The 20,620-nt window shown below is 42.4% G+C and overlaps 1 long non-coding RNA gene across 1 annotated transcript; it reads right to left on the reverse strand.

Annotated features, from left to right (window-relative positions):
• Positions 1 to 325: 325 nt before the first annotated feature.
• On the reverse strand, positions 326 to 20,303 carry LOC133897552 (uncharacterized). The gene is made up of 4 exons (XR_009905930.1): positions 20,098 to 20,303; positions 19,877 to 20,000; positions 19,338 to 19,412; positions 326 to 595 (listed from the first exon to the last, which is right to left on the reverse strand). It is a non-coding gene; the product is annotated as an uncharacterized LOC133897552 (long non-coding RNA).
• Between the last annotated feature and the right edge of the window lie 317 nt (positions 20,304 to 20,620).

Genomic DNA, 20,620 nt, shown 5'->3' on the forward strand with positions numbered 1-20,620 from the left:
ACATCTCCTTCTAGCACCTGGGCTGGATTGGCGATTGGTGATGCCATCCCTTCCTGGGAGTTCTGCATTTGATGACGACGAGCGGTTGAGTATTCTACATATAAAAAGCAAAGAAAGGAGGGAGATAGAGATAAAGCCAGTGAGGGAGGGATGGAGGTTGTCAAAAGAGTGAGATAACTATGAAGGAGTTGATAGATAGAATGCATACACATAATATTGTAAATGAGTACATTACGACCACATTTAACAAAAAAAGTCACATCTTACATAGCAAAATAGGTATAAAGGTACTGACAGTTGACATATTGATCTTACAATATACATCATCTTACATAGCAAAATAATGATAATTATAACCAGAACTAGGATTATGACATCTTTACACGTGAAATCACACTTCTTATTCTCGAAGTTAGCCAATTTTAGCTCGGCTTGGATGGCTTGACTGTTGTATGCCACAATAGCTTCATGTTTGGACTTGTATTCTTTGTAACATACTCCTTTGAATCCATTAACTTGTGCATGACATTCCTCTCAACTGGAGAACACTCCACTTTGCCAACCATGATGAACAACATACCATGTCATAGCAGTCCTAAATTTCAGAGAATATGCAAAAATGATATACTACAAACCACACTAACACCAAAGAATATTCTTGCAAAAAACTATTAGGCATAGTGGCTCTAGCAAATGGCCTTATTAGGACTTCAATACTAATTACTTGTTCAGGAAGAAAGCATTCTTCTCAAGTAAGCATTTATGTGCCAGTCCTACTAGTTCAGAGAGCAGTTTCTCTCAAGACGAGCTGGATACCCTATCTGAGGTTGACCTAAAAGTTAGGTCAACCTCAGATAGGGTATCCAGCTCGTCTTGAGAGAAGCTGCTCTCTGAACTAGTAGGACTGGCACATAAATGCTTACTTGAGAAGAATGCTTTCTCTCTGAATAGGTAATCAATACTAAAGTCTTAGAAGTAATAAAGAAATACGGCCTCGAGCCATATCATCATCGCCACTATTTTATTGTATTTCAAAAGAAATATTTTCTTCTCTGTAGAGAGCATTTACCTGAAAACGGTGTATAACAACTCAATATTAATATCAATCTAGAAACCTAGTAGCATTTGTATCAGATTATGGAGATAATTATCTATTTTCATCATTTGCTCATCTAACAATGAACAGCATAAGCTAACAAAAATCTATAGAATAGGCAACAGTAGTAGGATCATAATTGCCCTTACACATGACCCAATGTTCTCAGCTCAAATTGGTATCAAAGTGCTATTACATTAAAAAACTACAGAAAAGATCAATCTACTAAAAAATGAATCATCAAAATCTACGTACTTTGGTAGCATATAGTATTACCACTGTGAAACAAAAACCATGCATACAAAATTCATGAGCCAAAAATTCTAATTCTAAAACAACCTTAAAAAAAATGTACCCTATCCACATCCTAATCAAATAGAGTGTCAGCATAGTTAACACCATTTGCTACTGAAGAACATGAAACTAACAAGTTGTGTGTATGTTCCACACATAGAAAAACATGAAACAATGCAGACAACCAGGAGTCTATATTAAAAACACATTCTTTTAAGTTGGCTAGATCCATGAAAGTTGAACTCTCTTTTTTAACTAAATCAACCAATATATTGTATTGGTGATATGCATGTGTAATTACATTGCAATATCGATTTACATTGCCATATGATTGATTCTATTAAACACATGAACTCTCTTTACAACTAAATAAACCAATCTCTCTGTCCAGCTAGCAATATCCACACATTATTTCTCTCTTCAAATATGTAAATGATGTACCGATGCTATACCATTAGTACATCAACAAACTTGAAAATAAGAAAGATGATTCAGTTATACCAACAATCACCACTAACACCCCCTCTCCTCTCCTCTAATCTAACATTCCAAGCTAATGTGGTCCTCAGGATCGACCATTTACCCCAACAATCACCACTGGAACCCCTCCTCCCCCCTCCAAGAGCTTAAATTAGTCAAATGCAGCACACAATTAAAGCTCAGAACGGCCGATACCTGCAAGACGACAAGGGTCTAGGTAGCAGGGGCATGGCCTGGGCGTCGAGGAGGACGAAAATGGCACCGGGGAGGAGGGCTGCGATGGCGCCGGGGAGGAGGACAACAATGTCGAGCAGGACATGGACAACGGGCATGGGCTCGTTGATGCGGGCTCATGGTCTTCTGGCGGCATGGGCTCCTCAGCATTGGGAGGTATTTTGGCATACGACATAGGGAAGGGGAAAAATTTTCTATGTGTCAGAGCGCAGGGCATTGACCATTTTATAGGGGAGGACTTTCATTGCCAGCTCAATATGACCACCGGTAGTGAAATGGTACCTTCACTGCCGGCTCAAGAGGACTACCGGTAGTGAAACTACTTTCTCTGCTGGCCTAATAAGTCCACCTGCAGACAATATGCCCACTGGCAGTGAAACTCCTTTCGCTGCTAGTGTTGGGGGTGCAAAAAATTTGTTTTACTTCACGCACGAGCGCAGAGACTCGAACCTATGACCTGCACTAAGTAAGACCGAACAAACCATTGCGCTACTCAAGTGATTTTGATTGAGTTTGTACTATCTATATTTATTAATATTCTTTTAACCTAAAATCCTAATACATATTTATTTAAATTTGAACTTGCTATAGACCAAAATTATATTTTGTATATACCTAAATTTCCTGATTCAATTTTCTAATTCAATAAAAAATTAAAATAAATATGTTCATACCTAAGTTTCTATATTGGGGCTTGCTAATAAATTAAAATATATAATTGGAGCCTCCTATATATCTTAATTTCATCGATAAATATTTTAAATCATTAAAAATGAAAATAAATATGCTCATAACTATAGATAATTCATTAAAAATAAAAAATAGTAATACATAGCAATAGTGCTAGCTTGTGTTATTGCTAATTCATTATTAAAAATCAAAAATCAATATGCTCAATAATAAAGACATCTTCCACCATAAATTACAAATTGAAGCTTCCATAACAAAGGTGATGTATAATTGCATCTAAAACAAATCCACACATAGTAATTAATACAATTTAACTACTTTGTCTTAACAATTCGCCCTTCATTATGACCATGGCGTACATAGGGAGGTTTGTCGATGTCTTCCATGGAACCTAGGTCGATATCCTCTCCGAAAGGAGGTAGCGCATCGAATTGATTGTAGTTTTTCTCGTCAACAACATTCTCCACTCCGATAATCTTTCTTTTTCCTTGAAGAACCACATGCCACTCGTCCTTGTTAGCCGGGTACATGTCCTTTACATAGAAGACTTGTATAACATTATTTGCAAGTATGAATGGTTCTTCTCTAAATCCAACGAGTTTTTGGTCCACTATAGTCATACCGTACTTATCGATCTTCACACCCCCTGGGATTCTAACCCATTGACACTGGAAAAGAGGAATCTTTAATACTCCATAGTTGAGCTTCCAGATCTCCTCTATGAATCCGCAGTAGGTCTCCCTATTTCCATTGTAGTCGTAGGCATTTATACGGACACCGCTATTTTGGTCGGTGCTCTTATTATCCTTAGCTCTCGTCTAAAATTTATAGACATTTATGACATATCCTTGGAATGTGAGGATGATAGTTGACGTTCCGTGAGCCAACACAGTCAACTGAGCACACTCTATCTACTTATACATTAGATGTCTACATAACTAGGTACCAAAATAATCTCGATGCTCTTGTGCAATCCAAACATTTGACTTCCCTGGGTTTCTGGTGCGTAGCATCTTCCAGTGTTCTTTGATATATGGGTCCACTATAACTGATTGTTGCAGAACTTCGAAATGTGTTTGTGTGAATAAAATGGGTCATTACTGCAGAATGAGTTTGCACCTATCGTCCCTTTCCCCTATAGCCTCCCCTCATGGCGAGAAACAGACACACCAATCGATTTGAGATTCATGTAGTCGATGCAGAAATCAATGAACCTCTCGAAAGGGTACATCTGATGTAGAAACATGGGGCCAAGAATCTGTATCTCTTTCACAATGTGAACAATGAGATACACCATGATATCAAAAACACGATGGAGGGAACAACACCTCAAGCTGGGATAGAGTCTCAACCACATTTCCTGTAGCTTATCTAGCTTGTTCAGATCGATGGCCTTCTGTGATATCACGTTGAAGAATGAACACAGCTTTATGATTGGATTTCAGACCTTCGGCAGCAGAATACCTCTAATTGCAATTGGAAGCATCTGTGTCATCATCACATGACATGAGACTTAATGCTATTTAATTTCAACTCTTTCATGTTTACTAGTCTCTTTATGTTTGCGAAGTAACCAGATGGAACTTTGATTCCATGCAAGTATTCCCACATTGCAATTTTCTCGACCTTGCATAGACTATAGCTAGCGGAACCATGATATTTGTTGCCTTCTTACATATATTTGGGATATAGATCCTATCTGAGTTTCAAACATTTTAGGTCTTTCTGTACTTAGAGTGTATCCTTTGTTTTACCAAGTATGTCTAGTAACGTACCAATCAAGCTATCACACATATTCTTCTTAATGTGCATGACATCGATTGTGTGTCGAACCACCAAATCTGGCCAATAAGCTAAGTCATAAAAAACAGATTTCTTTTTGAACATAGGAGCTCTAAGATTAGATTTCAGAACCGGTGTAATCCCGTGTCCCTTTCCAAGGATAACCTTAAGTCCCTTTACCATCTCATATCCTGTCTCCTAGTCTGATACTTAGGAGGTGATCAAGTTAACTTTCCCATCAAATACACTCATGTTTCTGTGGTACAGTGATCCTTGCGAAGAAATTTATGATGACCTAGGTACACCATTTTTCAGCTATTCTTCAGCCACAAGCTCTCCATTTCTACCAAACAATGCACGCATGCACAGTAGCCTTTTGCAGTCTGACTCGATAGGTTGCCAAGGGCTAGCTAATCCTAGATTGTTACGAACAGCATTGCGCGTTGGAGTGAAGTTCTCTCGTTTGTATGCATCCCATACCTACAAACTATTGTTCCACATTATTACAAGATCTTTCATTAATGGTTTCAGGTAGACATCGATATCGTTGCCAGATTGCCTCAGCCTTGGTATCAGCACCGACCTCCTAATGTACTTCCGCTTCATACACAACCAAGGAGGAATGTTGTAGGTACATAGAGTCACATGCCAAGTGCTATGACTATTGCTCATGCTGTCGAATGGATTCATCCCATCCATACTCAACCTGAATCTTATATTCCTCACATCTTCTACAAAAGGCTTCTATTTCCTATCAATGTTTCTCCACTGTGTAGAATCAGCAGGGTTTCTTAGCATTCCATCATCCTTGCGCTACTCGGTGTGCCATCACATCAGTTTGGCATGCATTTGTTCGCGAATAAACGCTCCAAACGGGGGACTATAGGAAAATACCATATCACCTTGACAGGAGGCCTTTTATTCTTTACTTCATCATCGATATCATCACGGTCACGCTTGTACCGTGATGCACCACAGACAAGACACTCTTCCAAGTCTGCATGCTCTCTGTGATACAACATGCAACCGTTTGGACATGCATATATTTTCTGCACTTCCAACCCCAATAGTCACACAACCTGCTTGGCCTGGTACGTGTTTTCTAGTAGCACATTGCCCTTTGGAAACAATTTCTGCAAGAACAATAACAACTCTATAAAGCTTGTATGATGATCCCATGGCTCATTCGAATACGATCAATACCACCAATAATCCTCAAATCATACAAGGTCTAATTACAAGAGCACGTGCATGACAATTAGACCACCAAGTGAACTCGTTTCTTGCATTTATGTTTCCTTGGATGGATTACTACTAAATTCTTGTGATATTTTATTGCTTAGGAATATGGGAGAAGCACTACAACCTTATCCAGACGTCACCCCTCGAAGGCCAAGTCTACTCAGACTCGAGGCTGAGCTCTGGTCGAGGTCGTGGTCGAGTCCTAGGATAACACATCAGTAAAACGGGTATAAGTCTCTCATACAAAGTCTGTTTTAGGTGTTCTTGGACTTGCTAGAAAGCTTATGTTGAGCCCTTTCTAATGGATCTATGCTCAACCAAATATTCCTTATAGTTTAGTCAGAGTCAAAGGAATAAAGTGCTGTGTCAACGTTTTAGAACCTGTGTGGTTTTGTAATTGTGTCAAGGTAGGAGTCCAGGTTGTACACTCCTCTTTCCATGGCTGCACAATCCTAGGTTGACCCTCTCATGTCCCCCTATAAATATACGGTAGCCATCATAGTTTAGGCTCAAGTTTAGCTTAGATTATTCTATATTAGACACTTTTGCCGTTTATCGGTTTGTTGAACCCCAAACTCGAGTACTTCATTGGTAATTAACAATATTCAGATTGCATCTACCTGTTCTTTCTTGTGTTATTGATTCACTTGCAGGAAAAGCCTTCTTGGTGAGGTTAACCGCATCTTGGCATGGTAGATAACTATGGAGTAGTGGTGTAGTGGTTACAAAGGTTCTCGATCTGTTCGGTTCGGAGCCTTTGGATCATCAACGTCGAAGCTCCACCAATCGACTTATTATATTACCTTTCAGAAGATTGGGCAAAAGTGCATCGTTGTATCAAACTACCCGTTGCTTGCCTTCAATTGTAGTAGTGAAAGCACGGTACGTAACTTTGTGTGCTTCTTCTCACAGCTCGGGAACAACAGTGTTTTAGAGTCCTCTACCATACGTTGGAACTTTTGAAACTCTCTTTCATTGGTGAAGTTCCCCTCCCCATCACGTATCATCTGCTCTAGATCATCACCATTGACGTCAGAGTTGGCATCAACCAACATCAACTGTAGATCATCATTGACCAATATATCTCGTGCAGATGGCATATCGGTGTTTTCGTCAGCCAACATATCGATGCACAAATCTTCATCTTCTCTACCATTGTATTGCCCTTCCTATATGATCTCAGCTTCTCTCGCAGGTGACATGAGTATAACCAGGCATAAAGCCCCTTGGCATCAAGTGGGAACATATTTGTTGGGTAGTGGAAAACTGCTTCTTGTTCTTGCAATCAACACATGGACAACACATGTATTGAGATTGTGTATTTGACTTGTGCATTGCGGCTTATACTCAGAAACAATCAATGTTGTTATTGTACATTGTGCTCACAGGGCTCGCATCGTACATCCATCTTCTGTCCATACAATTATATCATTATTGTAAATCCAGATTCATAACATCGAGAAGATTTTGTGAACACCAACAAATAAATTACCTCAACATCTCCTACTGGCAAATAGCCTGGGTTGGAGGACTGCCTTTTGCATGCTTTCGTGTCCACTTCTGATAAGTATTTGTTGGTGCTGTCGGAGGGTGAACTCCTCAAGCAGGGATCCGGAGGGACCCCCTTTGAGACTCGGCCAGGGGGATGATTCTGAATCTGTTTTGCGGGTGAAATAAATAGGCGTAAATGCGATGGCAGGTGGAATGGAATGATCGGATGCAGAATGCAGTAAATACTCAGGAGGTTTTTTAGACAGGTTCGGGCCGCACTGAGCGTAATGCCCTACTCCTGTGTGTATGCTATAAATGCTCTGAGAATGTTTCTCGGAGATGTTGCTGGTTACAAGAATATTTGTCTAGCCTAGAGCTTCGGGCTCCTTGTTCTTCAGTGATCTCAGCTTCTGTGCTCCAACTTGTCCAGATCTCGATCTTCTTTTTGTGTCCACCGGTTCCTCCTTAAATACTTGACGGCGGGTAGCGTGCCCAGAAAGGGAGGGCACGAGTTTCAAGGTGCCATAAATGGAAAGCAACCATCATGAGCTACTGCGTGAAGTGACGGGGAGGGTTGAAAACGCGCCCCCGTCTGGTCTCGTTCGTCATGATGCCGTTCTGCAATGGGTGCCGCGAAGAGAGCCCGCCGGGCAGCCACCGAGCAGCCCGACGTGCCCGTTCGGTCAGAGCGAGTCTGACACAGCAGGGCGGTAGGCGGGGTGCTTTGGGCTTCACGATGTTATCCCGAGGCGCGCCGGATGACACGGGATGGGACCCGTGCATTAAATGTCCCCACGCCTCTCTGCCAGGCCGTGGCAGGGACTGACACGGAGCGTGGTAGGAGCAGTTAGAAGTGACAGCAGTTGGTTGACACCTCACCGCTGGACCTCTGTGTGGGCCACCGGCGAAGGACTTCTTAGGCCGTCAGGGAACCGAGTGCTTGGGGGTCACTGTTTCACAGCCCCGAGCACTCTCTCCTGGATATGCCCTTTCTTGGTCCTCAGGGAACCGAGTGCTCGGGGGCCACTGTTCACGGCCCCAAACACTCTCTCCCGGAATTGGCTGTTCGAGTCCTCGGAGAACTGAGTGCTCGGGGGCCACTGTTCGCGGCCCTGAGCACTCTCTCCCGGAACTGGCTGTGCGGGTCCTCGAGGTACTCGAGTGCTCGGGGGCCACTGTTCGTAACCCCGAGCACACCCTTCCTGGTACTCGGTTTTTCTGGTTGTCGGAGGACTTGAGTGCTCGGGGGCCACTGTTCACGGTCCCGAGCACTCTCTTCTCGGCGCTTGGTCTTCTCGGGTCATCGAGGAACTTGGGTACTCGGGGACCACTGTTCATGGCTCCGAGCATCCTCTCCCGGGACTTAGTCTTCTCGTACCTCGTGGAGATGGTCCCCGCGGGAGGGTGCCACGTGGCAAACTGCTGATCTGGCCTTGGGACTCGGGGACCCCTGGTTCCTGTGTCACCGACAGGTGCCATCTCTAGAAATGTTCTTTATTATTCAAACCCTTATCTATAAATCATTAAGGAAACATGAAAACTAAATACACTCATACATGAAGTTTTTATATTGGAGCTTGCTAATAAAAAAATATCAAAAATACAATTGGATCTTCCTTCATACGTAATTATCATTGCGAAATTTTCTAATTCGTTAAAAATCAAAATAAGGGATAAGATCAACTTTGGTTTTTAAGGTAACATTTTGATTTAAAATGCTAAATATAGGATTTAACTTAGGGATTTCAACTTACTTGAGCTCAAGACCCTCTTAGATGCTTGCTTGCTGTTTGGGAAAAATCCTGGGTTCACTTGCCCAAAAAATGAAGAAAAGGAAAATGAGCAAATGGAGAGGAAAGAAGGGATTTTGTTTGAATAGCTAGAGAGAGCTCATCTAGACCTTTTTCTTGACCAAAAATGAGCTTGAGTGGTGGGGGAATCAAAGGGGGAGAAGGAATGAAGTGGGTGCTACCATGTGAGAGTTTGTGAGGGGGGGGGTAGAAAGTTCTGATCAAACTGTCTATTAGCTTGAGCTTGGAGAAGCTGGGGAAGGGGGGCATCACTGCCAGCTCATTTAACTAGCTGGCAGTGATGTTATGCTATCACTGTCAGCTGGTGGATCAAGCCGGTAGTGATGAGGGAGCATGACACCACTGCCGGCTCAATCCATCGACCGATAGTGATGACACTTATCAGTACCGGTTCATAAGCCATGATGGTTGATTCTTCACTCACGGCTTATGAACTGGCAGTGATGCCACATCATCGTCGGCCCAATAGTAACCAACAGTGATGGGCCGGCATATAAGCCTGGTTTTTTAGTAGTGCAAAACTGTAATCACGTAATTAAGTCTAATTATGCATCATAAGGGTCATGATTAATTTTGGAGCAATTTATTTTGGCTCATCAGAGCACTTTGATTTGAGTCAATCAGATGAGAGAAAGAAATTTAGGAGAGAAAAGAATAGGTTTTGCAGTTAAAACGGACTAGTTTCTCTAGCGTGGGACCCACATGGGAGGCCAACCACTCCATCACTCCCTTGGAGCAGCCTTCACCTACTCTCTCTCTCCTTCTAACTCTCCCACGCTCTCCCACCCGAGCAACACAGCAGTCGTGCTGCCCTTCCTCCCTCTCAAGCTCCCTCTCTCTTTCTTCCTCGAATCCGCACTCTAGAAGCCGAATGAGGTACGTATGTGGTACTCATGCGATCACTAGCTCATGAGCTTCCCATCCATCCAATTCATTTTCATTTTTCCAAAAGATTCGAGCCAGTTTTAACTCATTTTAGTGTTCTTGGTTGAAGAACAAAGAGCACCGGCGGTCTTCCTCTTCCCGAGTGTTTCCTCCATACCCCAACGGTCACTAACCACCACAAGCACCATGGGTAAGTCCCTTAGGATTCCCCCCAATGAGAATGCGTGATTTGGTTGGTCGATTTTGAGTTGGAGTGGAGTTCTTGATTTCTTGAGCGTTGGAGCTAATTTAGAGAATTTGAATGAGGTTTGAATTAGGAATCATGTTGCTAGGTTAGTGAGTGAGTTCTAGACTCTATGAACTATCTCAAACATATTTTCCTTTAGATTGGTGAGGCTTGCAAATCAAATCCGTCGAGTTTTTCCCCTTAAAGGAGCCTCTTTGGACAGTCTGGAGAGTCTGGAGAATTTTCTGGAGACTCTGGGATTCGGAGAGTCCGGAAAATTATCCAGAGACTCTGGAGTTACTGTTTATCAGCGTTTTTCTTTTATGCTAATAGCTTGTAACTTTCATCATTAGTTCATATGGACTCCAAAAATCATGAATCTAGATGTGTTAGCTTCGTATGAGTATTAACTACATTTTAAAAATGTTGGAACTCAAAAAAAAAATACTTTTTATAATTAATTAATTGCATTTTGGCTTAATTAGATCACAGTTAATTAATACCATGTCCTAAAATTATGAAACCTCTTGGACAATTCATATTATGATTAGTGCCATCTAGGAAAGATGTTTTATTGCATTATAAAGCATAGTTTATGGTATTTAATCATATGCATATTGTGGCATACTTTGTTGCACTTTATTCATGCTCATCATCGCACGTGTTCTTGTTTAGTGAACGTAGAACCGACGCGTGACCTGGCCACGGTTGAAGGTGATGCCAATCTCTCAGAATTTTGCGAGTGTTGGATGGGTAGCATTAAGCTATCACCCGAGCAGCAAGACAAGCATCTAAGCATACTTCTCCCATTAGTTTGGATCATATGCATCATATATGATAAATTATGGTTTATGTATGTTATGCATGAGGTCGAGTCGATGTTGGGTTTATGACGGGTAAAACCTATGTTAATGCACTAATTCTCCTATCTTGAATAATTGTTGATCCGTATCCTTATAGCCTAGGTTTAATATGGTGTTATGTAACTTAAAATGTCACTCGGGATGCTTAGCAAGTGCTTAGGTCCTCGGTAGAAGTTGAGTGGTGAAATGTTTCATCGTTCGCGAGCATAGACATTAATTACTTGCACAATGATCATAATGATGGATTGATGGTGTTGGTTGGATGAGTGGTGATGATGAGACAAGATGTGGGTGGTATTATGGGTGTTTGTCCTGTCTGGATGCGGAGTTCTCCTAGGTAGGTCGGGAGAGCGACCCAGACACCATAGACCAATTGCATCATTTAAGCATCGATCATTGTTGCTTACTACATGTCCCATGTGGGAATGATACGCGGATTAACTTTGTAGTGGTGGCTTTTTGGCATGCGGGTCAATAGTGTCAGGCATGAGGCCAGTTGGGGTATCCATTTTGCTCCGGGAGTAGCTCTGGATGAATCCCGAACCTAACAGCGCATTATCAAACAGTCGGGGCTTATTGGAAAAGGTTGACATGAGTACCCCTTGTATGGACATGTGTGGTCATGCAAGTTGTATGGTCCTCAAGTCATGTAGGTAAAGGAATATCCCTCTGTATGGTGTAAAAATGTTTCGAAATGTCGCACTCTCGGTCATGAGCATGCTTTTATCCATTTGCATCAGTCATAGAGTTACGAGTGTGGAATGATGTGGTTGATGGTTTGAGATGGTGCTTTACATATGTTAGTCCTATGGTTCCTTTTATATTATGTTCAGTTGATGCTCATGGGCTAGTATATTACCTTGGTCAAGTATAGATGCTCACATATGTGTATGTCAAATTTTCTTTCACATATGAAATTTACTTAACCATGTGGCCGCATCCTTGCTAACATCCAAATGTATAATCCTTGGAGTTGGACTATTTATAAGTGCTCACTATGGATCAAGTCTTGCAAGTATCTTCGTACTCACGCTGCTATTTCAGGTGCTATCGGTGAGGATGAGTTGGTCTTTGGCTACTTCATGTTTGCTGAGGGTGGTGGCGGGCAGGAGTAGGCAACAACTCATAAGTCGTGCTTTTGTGATCGAGTCTAAGGGCATATGACTCCATCCTTCTTTTGTTGTATCGTCTTTAGTCTTCCGCTATGTAGTTTCTTTCGTTGGTTAGGAGTTAAGTTGGTTTTTATCTCCTCCTAGATCTCTTTTGCTATAAATTGTAATAACTTGGTAAATGATTAAGAACTTGTAATCTAATATTAATTACTCACTCTTTATTAAGCTGTGTTGTGATGTTAAATGTTGAAAATACATGTGTTCTGATCTTGGACACAAAACACGTGACGAGACTACCGAGATGGTATCCTGATTAGTCATCAGAGTCATGATTAAGGAAATGATAGACTTAATGACCAACTGGAATGATGTTTGGACGGTTCCTCACAGTGTGGTATCAGAGCTTGGTTTATTGAAGTAGTCTAAACATGCTTAAGACGTAGGTTAACAAGAGTGTCAAACCACTAAAGCAACTCACTAAAGTTTTTTTTTTGCATCTCTTCATTCTAATATGTACAAACTTGCTATATTGTTCCCCTATGTGTAATGCGTGCTGGTTTGTTTGTTTATGCAATTTTATTGTTTGTCATTATGTTGCATCAACACATCCCAATAGCGGTAAGTATCAAGGGATCAACCGGTGCGAGGTAGGGGCCCGGTGTGTTCTGTATGATGATGGTAAAAAAATGAATACATTATCAATAACGTATGAACATCCACCATAGGATGGTAGTTATGGTTGTCTACCCATTTGGCGATTACATGGGGTGTCTCGTTTGGCGATGGTACGGAAAGTGAATACGTAGGCAACCGCGTATGAAACATCGCTTGTGCGGCGAGTTGCACAAGCGCTGTCATATTCTGTTTTTTGTTTTGTACCATACCTTTGGACATGCATATTCCTTAATATGTGATTCCTGTAACATCCTAAATTTTCAATTTTTGCAATAGTTTAAAGTTTTTCTAGAATTAAATAGGAGTTGCAAATTTTTTTCAATAGAAGGAAATTAATTTCTAAATTTAAATTTGCTAGGTTATATTTGTGTTTGATTCCTTCATGCCGTCGTAGTTGCAATAGGTTTTTATACATGAAAGTTTACTAGGAGGCGCTCAATTAACCTCTTTTGAATTCGGTTTAAATGTAAAAAGAAAAGGAATTTCAAAATTGTAAAAGTGCTCCCGGGCCGATTTTCCTTCTCTCGGCCCATCTCCTCCCTCTCCCCCTCTCTCTCCTTTCCTTTTTCCATGTGGGCCGCCTCCCTCCAGCGCTGGGCCTCGGGTCGTCCTGCCCTGGCCGAGCCAGCCTACCCTCGAGCCCAAGCCACCCCTCCCGCGCTCTCCCTACCAGGTAGGCCCAGCTGGAGCCACCTGCCGGCTGGAGCCACCTGCCGGCTGGAGCCGCCCGTCAGCTCCTCTTCTTCCTCCTCCCGCCTGTCAATCCCACTGCCAAATGTCTACCGACCATTCAAATCCACTTCCTCCTAAGCTGTTTCTCACCATTTAAATGCCGCTTCCATGATCCTCGCCCCTCAACAATGTTTCCACCTATTTCCCCCTCCTTTACCCCTCCCTAATGTGGAAACCGTCACCATCAAAGCCATTGAGGCCGTTGGCCAATTTCTCCGATTCCCAACTAATTCACCTTCCCTCTTGCGCATATAAGTCTCCCTTCACCTTCTTGGCAAGCTTCCGCACCTTTTCCACCTACTCCCACCTCACTTCCCACTCAGTTTCGCCCTTGGCACTGCGTTTTTCTTCAACGCTGGTGAGCTCTGTCGCCACACCGTTTCTTCGTGTTCGAGCTGCCATTGATCCCTTTTCTCCCCTCTTTGGTGTCACAGCGCTGCCAGAAGCTCATCCTGCCACGCCTCAGTCCTTCTCCGCCATCGGAGCGCCGCCACACCAAGCTCAAGCTCCACCCAACTGCCCCTCTCTGTCACCAGCCTCCCTCAGCTCGTCTCTGGGGATGTGAAGTCTATGGTAATGATCCTCGCGCCCTCCTCTCTCTTTTGTTCCTTGTCCCGTCAAAATCCGTGTCTGGTAGAGCATTTTTGCACTACTCCAGTGATGCGCCAGCCATCCTGTTGCTGTCGGACGACCGCTGTCTGTGTCCATACCGCTGGTCCAAGCCCCCTTCGTCTCCTATCGTCCGATCGAGATCCAACGGCCGAAAGCGCATACCCATTCGGTTTATGTAATCGGTCCTCCATAGACCCATGAACCGGCCTCCAGGCTGACGTCCATGAGCCCATGAACCTTTTCCATGCATTTTTCAATTGGAAAATAACCCCATTTTGATTTATGATGTCATAAATAAGATTTTCAGTATAAAAACAAATCGGTTTATTCCTAGAAAACAAAAAAAATTTTGGTAGAAACGCCCCTGGAACTTCAAAAGCTTATAACTTTTTTATTCGTAGCTCTGATTTAGGGGATTTTCATGCTCAAATGTTCGCAGCGATGTGTAGAATCTTTTTATAGGGTTTTTACCTAGTTTTAGTACTATTTGTTGTACTATTCTTAGTAGTTTCCTTGTATGCTTTTCCGGTGTGTCGATTAGGAGGTAATCAGTTTAGGAATCTACAAGATCAAGTTTTTGAAGACTTCGAGCAACTCTCAGCTGAAGGAAAGTGTCCTTGAACATCTTGCTCTGGTTTTAGGATTTATATGTAGTTGTTTATACTGCATTGCATGCTTGTCTAATTTGGAATCCCATGTTAGGGTTTACTAGCTCTTATATGATTATCCTTGTCACCGTTGTTCAATCATGGATAACGAATGGTGGATATGCTAGTGCTATCATAGTTGGGTAACTATTAATCTTGACTAATAATTATACAACAAGAATCAGGTATGGTAATTTTATAGCAACATGGTATAGGGATCCCAACAGAATGTTTGTATGATGATGGTGCAGAAATGCACGTGTGAGGGTAATGCTAAGGACTGGTTCTTGAAGTATGTAACCTGGCTAAACCGCACAACCATGAGGCTTATATGGTTACGGTCTGGCCAACTAATTAGCCAACTCTCTAATTCTGTGGGCACTAATGGATAGTTGAGTGGCACAAGAGGGGGCTTCTGAAGCGATGGAATCGTTTGTTAGCGGTGAAACCTCAGTTGGTGCCTATGGATCGGTGGGAGCTTTGTATAGGCCTTGTAGTGAAACTCCAACTCCTCACCCCAAATGTGTGAAGCAACACGAGAATCATGACTCGTGTGGAAAGCTATTCAAACTCTACAGAGTATCAATCTGATCGATCAGCCATGCTCACAGTCAAGAGCGGGTTTGGACTTCTTCATGATTAGCTAGGATCAGGATTTTGGTATAGTTGGTCAGGTAATGGAATTACCTGGTGAGTCTTGGTAGTCGAATGGATTCCGATGAGTTGCTCCCCCTTGTCATAGTTGTGTCTCCACACTTAGTAAATATGATGCCTGTTATAAGAGTTATAGTTCATAGTTGCTTAGTGCAGTTAACCAGTGTCTAACATTTCCTTGACTTAAGCCCCATAGCATATTTTTCCCTACACTTGTGGAGTTCATTATGTACCCATACCCCTTGCCCCCCTTTATTGCATCCTTTTGTTGTTCAGAAGCCAACAATGAAGTTGCATCCTTCAATAATGATGACTTTGACCTGGAGCTCCAGTTCTAGGCTAGTGTGCCCCCGGCCTGGAGCTCCAGTTCTAGGCTAGTGTGCCCCCAGTTGACACTTGTGGAAGATGGAAGACCCTCTAGCGCTGAAGCTTTTCTTTTCTGCTATGTTTTCTTCTAGACCTCAGGTCCTTCTGTAATAAGTTAATATCGTTATTGTAATAATGACACTGTGATGATACACTGATGATATAATACATATATGAAACTTGATCCTGGCATACATGTGTTATGCCCGGTTTTGTTGCTTCTAAACTCGGTTTTATAGAAGTGGTATCAGAGTAATGTTGATCGTAGGACGCAAGGTGCCAGAGGCCCGCAGACGTTGGAGGCTGAGGTGCCAGAGTCACAGACGTTGAAGCACAATGCGAAGATGCCTGAGCAAACAAAGGTGCTAGATGCTCAGGCAAAGCTGCCGGATGCAGAGATGATGCTAGGCACGGTGGCAAAGGAGCTGGAAGTGGAGAGGTTGGGCGTGGGGGCGAAGGAGCTAGAGGTGGAGAGGTTGGGCGCAAAGGCGGAGATGCTAGGCACAGGGGTGGCCGCGACGCTTGTGATTTTGACTACTGACGGCTAAAGATTATATCTCATCTGGGCCACAGAGTGAAGTTGCCAATTGCCTCATCGAGAATCTCAATACATAGGTATGCTGATGTCTAGCTTGTACTTAATAAAAAGTGGTTGTACTGAGTCCACTTGTACCTTGACGTAACCAGTCGGAATGTCTTGATTGTGTAACACACAGCTTGGAATGGCCTGGCCCGTGGCAGCCTTGATAGTGAAGTCTCCCTTGCTGATTGAAACATGTAGCATGCAAGGGGTAGCCTCTGTGATATTATCCACATGATATCTCCGGTTATCGACTTGAGTGGACCCAACTCTACTCTGAAAGCCTGGGCTAGTTGGTTGCTCTATCGTCATTAATGTCACACTTACCTTCTTCTTTCAATTCAACATTTTCATGAACTGGACCTTAATCCATTCTTGTACCTCTTCTACTAGGGTCTTCTTGTATCTGTTACGGGTCTTGTACTAGCCCGCGGCGTTTGGGAACCCATACTTCCAACCTAATTTTGATCTGATGCCTTGAGTGTGATCAGACATTCCTTGCTCCCCAAGGCCTTGGTAAGCAAGTCTTTCTCACGGTCGGGCTCTGAAGACCCTTCGTTATTGATCTCTTGCATGGTTTGGGTCACTTCCATGGTCTCAGGGATTTTGAAGGTTAAGTCCCCATTCTCGGTTGGTTCTGACCGAGAGTGGACCTAGTTCCTGCTTTTCTCATCATAATTTTTCAATGGGTTAGGTTTCTCAACCCAACCTCTTCTTCTTGCCTCCTCCATTCAGTAATTTTGGGGGCATACCCAGCCATGCCTAGGTGATGGTGATATTTGTTCTTCTTTGCAAGGTTCTTGAACAATTCACTCAATTTGATGGCTTTAGGTGTGGTCTTCTGCTGAACAAACTCTGCCCATTGGCCTGGCATAATTTTTCTATATTTCTTGAAGGGTACCATGTTCTTCTTCACAAACTCCTTATTCAGCTTATTCTTCTAGCTCCGAAAGCTCTTTCCCATAGTTTTCAACGCATTCTGTTTGCCGGGCTTGCTATGTTCATGAGGGGAATTAGATGGTTCTCTACAATGTTTCCCACATGAACTCCTTCGTCTCATCCAGCACCAATCGCAAATTAGTTATTGTGATCGAGATGTACTCCTTGATAAGAAATCCACAACTATTACGGAATTTGGCACAGGCCTCACGAGGTGCATCAAGGTCCCTTTCAACACCAACTTATGTTATTGTATGTGCCAAACAACAACTTGTTTCAGCTTCACTCATCCCGTCCTCGTTTCGGCGTACTCCCAGAGGGACCTAAAGTTTTAGGCACATAGGAAGCGGAAAGTTATGGCGTAGATGATTGACGCAAAGATCTTTGCACCCTCTGGAGAGAAAATAAGGGGAGTTTACATAACAAAAAATATTTCTCCATTTAAGAAGTATAAAATGCATTGAATCATCTCAATACCTCTTCGGTGGGATCGTAGTCATGGCTACTTGTCCGACGTTGGCTCTCCCACTCACACGGAACAAGGCTCAGGCTGTGCCATGAGCGCTCGCTTTCGCTGTTGTCGGAGAAGGACAACGAATACGGGCTTAGGCTCCTATCCGACCTTCTGCTTGCATCCGCCCCATCTTGTGTTGGGGTGCCCTCTAGTGTGAGCATTCTTTGTGCTTGGGTTTTCTTAAGAGTACATGTCATCTTCTTCCCTATAGTACTTAATCGACCATTAGATTATTGTTTGCCTAGAAAATAACACAGTAGATGGGTATCATTGAACTAGCTTGCTCTTTTTCTTCGCAAAACAGAAAGAGAATAAGAACAAGCTTGCTCTTTAGCCTTATTTAGTTTGGTAAATCAGCTGCTAACTATATATAATGGGTTGAGAATAAGAGCTCATTGTTGCTACATCTTCATAGCACACAATGAATATAAGCGGTTGAATGCTCCATCTTAGTATAAATTCCAGTGTGTACAAACTAATCTCTAGATGTACTTCATGATCGATTAATATACAGAGAAAAGTTTGTCTACTGGAAAGAATATTCCAACAGAAAAAAAAGAAGAAAAAGAAAAACAGAGAGCTGGAAGACAACTCTGCTATTGGCTTGCTTATAACAGAATCACCAGCTGGTCATATTCGGTCAACGCAAAGGTGCTGAATTCTTTTGGTGATCTTTATCTACCTATGGTCATATCTCTCCATCCATCTTCCCATCACTGATCTTGTGATCATGTGAAGTATATATTGTTGTGGCAAGCATAGTTGACAGGAAGGTTAGAGAGACGAATTAGGCCCACTCCAGATTAGGATTTGGCAGGGCTCTTGGTTGGGGCCTAAGAACATAACCCAGGACAAAAAACATAACCCAGCTTGGCAAACAGGTCGAAGCATGAATAGAATGCATACATAGCATGTCATGAATTATGAAGTCCAATGTAGAATCAAAAAAACTCATCACACCAGGCCAAGCTAACTTGTAAGAAGCTTAGAGATACTGAATTCATCATATGAGCTCATGAAGTCTAACAAGAGATTCCTGTTCTACTAATTCAACAGATCTCTTGCCCAGCATTGAGATGAATATTCCCCAGAACAATATGTATCATTTCATTTCATCTTATTAATTGTCCGATCAAAATCTATCATTTCATTAATTGAATTTTTATTAACCTAGGAGAGACATATACTGATAAATGTTACATACAGAAGAATTTGCAGATATTCTAGGATTAGAGCACTACCAAGATTTATAAATCAAACTAACTTTTGAAAGCAGAGAGGAGGGGCTCCTTGGCCAGCTACCATTGCAATTTGGCATTCCTAGACTATGCACAAGCTTCTTTGAGGTGTGCATTCCTAGGCTATGCACAAGCTTCTTTGATGTATCGTAGCATAAAGAAGAGGTCTATTACCTTTAAGTTCTAGTAAGAGAGGTCCCAGTGGATGTGCAGAACCAAACTTTGCCTTGGTGTTTTGCTTGAAGCCACCTACAAGAGACAGATTTGCAGATCAGTTTTGACTTCAAGATGTGATAGGATATAAGACTAATACAATAAGTACCAGGCAATACAGAAAACTGGTAACTATTCATGCAGTTTATTAAAAAAAAAATTGGCATGTTCAGGTGGACTTTCACTTTTTCAATGACAGTAATAGAACACATACACATTCTACTACATCACAATTTTCCAAGAGGAAAAATGGTTTGCTTTCAGTTTTTGCCATTTTTCGGTTTCTTCGTTTTAGGTTCAGGTTCAATCCACTAAACACAAGAGGAGGCAACAAGTTCTAACCAGCAAATTAACTAAACAAAAGAGGAGACAACAAGTTCTAACCAGATAAGAAAATACACATTACAAATCTGCAAAAGATCAGTCCCCAATCACCTAATTAGAAGATTGTACAAAACGTTGGAACCAGCAATTTGGGGGCACAAGTAGTCTATACTCACCAAAATTATGGACAGATAGGAGACCAAAGAAGATGAGCTGATATTGCCATGGTGGAAGAGGAATTAGGGTTGGAGGTGCCTATGGCAGATTGATGAGGAGCCTAGCTGTGGAAGAGGTGGCTACCTGCGGCAAAAATTGGGAGGCACATTAGCACTAGAGGAGGTTTTGAGGACAGCAAAGATGACCAGCCATGGAATTGGAGTCGGAGGAGAGCACTTACTGGTGGTCTGTAGGACGAGCTTGGCCGGAGAGGGAGAAGGAGCGCAACGGCGAAGAATCCCACGGCAGCAGTGAGGTGGCTTGGCTTCACCTACCGGGAGGAGGGGCTCGGGCAGTAGGTGTCGGTGGGGGAACGAAGGCTGGAGAGCACCGAAGAGGGCATCAATGGCAGTGGCGCACGTAGGTAGCCTGTTGGCGCTATCTAAGTTCGTCAATCGGGGCTGGGGTTTCGGGGCCTCACGCCGAGCTATATATAGAAATATATTTTCACAGGCGGTGGATGTAAGAAACTGTTTATAGAAATGCATTTCCACATATGGTGGACGTAATAAACCGTCTCGTGGAAATAATTTTATATATGTTGTTGACAGGTCTATTTAATATTTTTATTATTTTTCACTTTTGGAAATCAATAATCACGTTGGAAATTAAGTTACATAACATTAATGTCACATTGGAAAATAAATTGCATAACATGAAAATCACATTGGAAACTAAGTTACATAGCATGGCACTATTTTCCT

The sequence above is a fragment of the Phragmites australis genome, chromosome 17, assembly GCF_958298935.1.
Source record: "Phragmites australis chromosome 17, lpPhrAust1.1, whole genome shotgun sequence".
In the NCBI taxonomy this organism is placed as follows: Eukaryota; Viridiplantae; Streptophyta; class Magnoliopsida; order Poales; family Poaceae; genus Phragmites; species Phragmites australis.